The 6,084-nt window shown below is 35.2% G+C and overlaps 1 non-coding gene across 1 annotated transcript; it reads left to right on the forward strand.

Annotated features, from left to right (window-relative positions):
• The first annotated feature begins 2,329 nt into the window (after window positions 1-2,329).
• LOC132028939 (U6 spliceosomal RNA) lies at window positions 2,330-2,436 on the forward strand. Its single transcript, XR_009407594.1, has one exon. It is a non-coding gene; the product is annotated as a U6 spliceosomal RNA (small nuclear RNA).
• The last annotated feature ends 3,648 nt before the right edge of the window (window positions 2,437-6,084 follow it).

Here is a 6,084-nt window from a genome sequence, read left to right on the forward strand (position 1 = left end):
GTCCAGAGGTTTCATATGAGAGAGGCTTGATTTTCTCTGAACACAATGCCTCACGTTGATAAATATATTTTGAAAAATTATTCTTTATAAAATAAATAAGAAAAAAGTCATTTTAACTTATTAGAAACAGTCTAAAATAGTGGTAAATGTGAATGTACCTGAATTTTCAAAATCTTCTTTTTCCTCCAATTATCCACATTTTACCAACAAGCAATGGAACAAAATTATTTATTATCATCTTTTATATGTGTATATAGTTAGATGAAAGTTAGATGAAAGCATACGAGTAGTAGCAACTCCAGCAACCTCCCCAAAGGTGTGTTATATTTTGTATCTTACTACTTTTAAAATTCTGTAGTTATTATGAATTCAATAAGAGCATCTAATTAAGTTTGCATAATGAAAAATGTTGATATTGCAAAGGTAATAAAATATATGGAAAGTATTAATGTCAATGATCACTTTGCCTACATTTTCGGTAATTACAAATCAGTTTAATCACTGAATAAACACAAATAGTCTACACTTCAGTCTTAAAATTCTATTTCACAAGGCAGATTAGTAAGTGGTATAAATGATCTAGAAATAAGGCTTTAATCTACTATTCTTTAAAAAGTATTTCAGGTGCTGTATTTGCAAAAAAGAAGGTTGAAATAATTTTTTAAACTGCTCATATTAAGGATATTTTGTTTTTGAAAATAAGATACTAAGAATGTGTTCTTAAAATTTTGTTCAAAATCTTAATTTTCTTTTTTTTTTTATTTTTATGGTCTTAGTCTTTGAATACTAAACATAATTTTAGGTTAATTTGGACAGCTATTTTTTTTTAATTAAAAACATCCTAAGACACATTCTTAAGATATAAGGCAGGGAAGTGTGAGTTGAATATATGTTTGTTACAGATCTTCTACTGATGCCTACCTGACTAAAAGTAGTTTGGAAATTTGAAAATTTTTTTTTTCTTCTTCCTTTGTCACAGGCATTGAGGCATATCATTGTATCCCATACTTGATCTGTACTATTTTCTGAATATAAGATAAAGAGGCATGAAATATCTAACATCACATACTTTTATTTTATAGCAAATGCATATTATTTACATAAGCCCTTATCTTATCACTCATCCCAAAGAGAATCATAATTCATATATATCCTGAGTATATTATATTTCAAAGCTATTTTTTTTACTTTATTAATTCTTTTTAAGATTTTATTCATTTGACAGAGGGAGAGAGAAAGTGGGGGACTGTGCACACAAACAGGGGGCATGGGAGAGGGAGAAGCAGGTTTCCTGCTGAGCAAGGAGTCCAATAGGGGACTGAACCCCAGGACCCTGGAATCATAGCTAGCTGAAGACAGAAGTTTAAATGACTGAGCCACCCAGGCACCCCATGCCTTTAGTAATCTTTATTAATCCATTTAAAGTTTATCTTTGTGTATGGTATAAGTGAATGGTTGAGTTTCTTTCTTTCTATCTTTCTTTCTTTCCTTCTTTTTTTTTTTTTTTTGAGATTTTATTTGTTTATTTATCAGGGAAAGAGAGAGCACAAGCAGACAGAGTATAAGGCAAAGGCAGAGGGAGAAGCAGGTTTCCCACTGAGCAAGAAGCCTGATGCAGAACTCAATCCCAGTACCCTGGGATAATGACCTGAGCCAAAGGCAGCCACTTAACCATCTGAGCCACCCAGGTGTCCTGGTCAAGTTTCATTCTATCCAATTTTCCCAGCACCATTTATTGAAGAGAGTGTCTTTTTTTTATTGGGTATTTTTCCTGCTTTGTTACAGATTATTTGACCATAGAGTTGAGGGTTTCTATCTGGGTTCTCTATTCTATTCCATTGGTGTATATATCTCTTTTTGTGTCAGTGTGTAATATAGCTTTGAATATAGCTTGAAATCAGGAAATGTGATGCCCCAGCTTTGTTTTTCTTTTTCAACACTTTCTTGGAGATTTGAGGTCATTTCTGGTTCTATACAAATTTTAGGATTGTTTGTTCCAGCACTTTGAAAAATGCCAATGGCATTTTGATCAGGATGACATTGAAAGGATAGATTGCTCTAGGCAGCATAGACATTTTAACAATGTTTATTCTTCCAATCCATGAGCATGGAATTTTTTTTTTATCTTTTTGTGTCTTCTTCAATTTCTTTCATGAATGTTCTGTACTTCTTTGAGTATAGATCCTTTACCTCTTTGGATAGGTTTATTCCAAGGTATCTTATGGGTTTTGGTGCTATTGTAAATGGAATCAATTTTCTAATTTCCCTTTCTACAGTTTCATTGTTAGTGTATAAGTGTATAGTATATAGTGTATAAGAAAAGTGTATAGTCCTCGCTTCAGCGGCACATATACTAAAATTGGAACGATACAGAGAAGATTAGCATGGTCCCTGCGCAAGGATGACACGCAAATTCGTGAAGCGTTCCATAGTTTTAAAAGAAGGGCCACCTGTACCCCAATGTTTATAGCAGCAATGGCCACGGTTGCCAAACTATGGAAAGAACCAAGATGCCCTTCAATGAATGATTGGATAAGGAAGAGGTGGTCCATATACACTATGGAGTATTATGCTTCCATCAGAAAGGACGAATACCCAACTTTTGTAGCAACATGGACGGGACTGGAAGAGATTATCCTGAGTGAAATAAGTCAAGCAGAGAGAGCCAATTATCATATGGTTTCACTTATTTGTGGAGCATAACAAATAGCATGGAGGACATGGGGAATTAGAGAGGAGAAGGGAGTTGGGGGAAATTGGAAGGGGCGGTGAACCATGAGAGACTATGGACTCTGAAAAACAATCTGAGGGGTTTGAAGTGGCGGGGTAGTGGGAGGTTGGGGTACTAGGTGGTGGGTATTATAGAGGGCATGGATTGCATGGAGCACTGGATGTGGTGAAAAAATAATGAGTACTGTTATGCTGAAAATAAATAAATTTAATTAAAAAAAAAGAAAGAAAAGTGTATAGTATATAAGAAAGCAACTGATTTCTGTGCATTGATTTTGTATCCTGCCACTTTACTGAATTGCTGTATGAGTTCTAGTAATTTGGGGATGGAGTCTTTTGGTTTTTCCAGATAAAATATCATACCATCTGTGAAGAGAGAGAGTTTCATTTCTTTGCCAATTTGAATACATTTTATTCCTTTTTGTTATCTGATTGTTGTTGCTAGAATTTCTAGCACTATGTTGAACAATAGCAGTGAGATTGGACATCCTTATTGTGGTGTCCTTGTTGTGTTCCTGATCTTAAGGGAAAGGCTCTCAGCTTTTCCCCATTGAGAATGATATTCAAATGAACATCAATGGGGAAAAGCTTTTCCCCACTGAGAATGATATGTGGGCTTTTGATAGATGGATTTTATGAAATTGAAGAATGTTCCCTCTATCCCTATAGTCTGAAGAGTTTTAATCAGGAAAGGATGTTATATTTTGTCCAATGCTTTTTCTGCATCAATTGAGCCTTCCATGTGGTGCTTCTCTCTTATTAATTTGTTCTATCACATTGATTGATTTGTAAATGTTGAACCTCTCTTGTATCCCAGGAATAAATCCCACCTGGTTGTGGTAGATAATCCTTTTAATGTACTGTTGGAACCTATTAGTTAGTATCTTGTTGAGAATCTTGGCATCCATATTCATCTGGGATATTGGTCTGTAATTCTCCTTTTTAATCAGGGATTTGCCTGGTTTTGGGATCAAGGTAATGCTGGCCTAATATAAAGAGCCCAGAAGTTTTCCTTCTGTTTCTTTCTTTCTTTTCTTTCTTTCTTTCTTTCTTTCTTTCTTTTTTTTTTAATAGCTTCAGGAGAATAGGTATTATTTCTTCTTTGAATGTTTAGTAGAATTCCCCAGGGCATCCATCAGGTCCTGGACTCTTGCTTTTGGGGAGGTTTTTGATCACTGCTTCAATGTTGTTACTAGTTATTAGTCTATTCAGGTTGTCAATTTCTTCTAGTTTCAGTCTTGGAAGTTTATAGGTTTCCAGGAATGCATCCATTTCTTCTAGTTTTCTTAACTTTTTGGCATATAGCTGTTGATAATAATTTCTGATGACTGTTTCTATTTCCTTAGTGTTAGTCATGATCTCTCCCCTTCCAGTCATAACTTAGACAGGAATGCATCAAAATCCTAGAGGAGAACATAGGCAGTAATTTCTTCCACAATGGCCACAGCAACTTCTTTCAAGATATGTCTCCAAAAGAAAGGGAAACAAAAGTGAAAATAAACTTATGGTACTCCATCAAGATAAAAAACTTCTGCATAGTAAAGGGAGCAGTCAACAAAACAAAGAGGCATTCCACAGAATGGGAGAAGGTATTTGCAAATGACACTACAAACAAAAGACTGATATCCAAGATCTATAATGAACTTCTCAAACTCAATACCCAAAAAAACAAATAATCAAGTTCAACAAAATGGGCAGAAGGAATGAACAGACATAAACGTCCAAGACATACAAATGGCTAAAAGACACAAGAAAAAACGTTCATCATCATTAGCCATCAGGAAAATTCAAATCAAAACCACATTGAGATACCACCTTATACCAATTAGAATGGCAAAAATTGACAAGGCAACAAACAACAAATGTTGGAGAGGCTGTGGAGAAAGGACAACCCACTTACATTGTTGGTGGGAATGCCAGTTTGTACAGCCACTTTGGAAAAAAGTGTGGAAGTTCCTCAAAAAATTAAAAATAGAGCTATCCTATGACCCAGCAATTGCACTACTGGGTATTTACCCCCAAAGATACAGATACAGTGAAAAGAAGAGCCATATGCACCCCGGTGTTCATAACAGCAATCTCTGCAATAGCCACACTGTGGAAAGAGCCGAGATGCCCTTCTACAGACGAATGGATGAAGAAGATGTGGTCTATATATACAATAATATATTACTCAGCCATCATAAAGGATGGATAACCAGCTTTTGCATCAACATGGATAGGACTGGAGATTATGTTGAGTGAAATAAGTCAAGTAGAGAAAGTCAATTATATGGTTTTCCTTACTTATGGAACATAAGGAATAACATGGAGGGCATTAGGAGAAGGAAGGGAAAAATGAAGGGGGAGGATATCAGAGGGGGAGATGAACCATGAGAGACTGCGGACTCTGAGAAACAAAATGAGGTTTTTAGAGGGGAGGGGAAAGTGGGGATGGATTAGTCTGGTGATCAGTATTAAGGAGGACACGTATTGCATGGAGCACTGGTCGTTATATGTAAACAATTAATCTTGGGACACTACACCAAAAGCTAATAATGTATTCTATGGTGACTAACATAACATAATTCTAAAAAAAGTAATCTTTATTAATCATATATAGTTCACAGATATTCTTTTTTTTTTAAGATTTTATTTATTTATTTGACAGACAGAGATCACAAGTAGGCAGAGAGGCAGGCAGAGAGAGGGAAGCAGAGAAAGGGAGGGGGAAGTAGGCTCCCCTCTGAGCAGGGAGTCCAATGTGGGGTCCAATCCAAGGACCCTGGGATCATGACCTGAACCAAGGGCAGAGGATTTAACCAACTGAGCCACCCAGGTGCCCCACAGATATTCTTTAAAAAAAGGAAAAGCAAAATAAAGAAAACAACTTTCTAGAGAAGCACAATCCTCATGAATTTTGCATCATAGTCATATTAAAAACTTTGCATCATAGTCTTATTTTAAAAAGAAAATAAAAGTGATATAATTTGTTTGCACTATGATGCTTTCTAAATAAACTCTTTTTTAGAAAACTCTGGTCTTTACTTAAATGTTACAGTAAAACAGATATAAAATAGATACTAAGTTGTAGCTTATATTTATAAAAAAAAGCTGCAAGTCCAGATCGTTTGAGATCATAAATGCATTATTTAATCACTTTAGTATGAAATTGATTTCCCAGTTTTCTGTATTGCTTATACTGCTTAGTGAGAACAAGCCCTTTCATTTGGCTAGTGGCCTTCCTCCTAACTTCCTTCTTAGTCAGATAATCAGAAACAGGACTATTTCTTAGTGAAAAAACAAGTAAAAGTCTCAGCTAAAGAATACGTTTTACATTTGTAAGAGTTTCAGGAAAATATCAAACATGGCCTT

The sequence above is a fragment of the Mustela nigripes genome, chromosome 12 (genome assembly GCF_022355385.1).
Source record: "Mustela nigripes isolate SB6536 chromosome 12, MUSNIG.SB6536, whole genome shotgun sequence".
Taxonomy (NCBI): Eukaryota; Metazoa; Chordata; class Mammalia; order Carnivora; family Mustelidae; genus Mustela; species Mustela nigripes.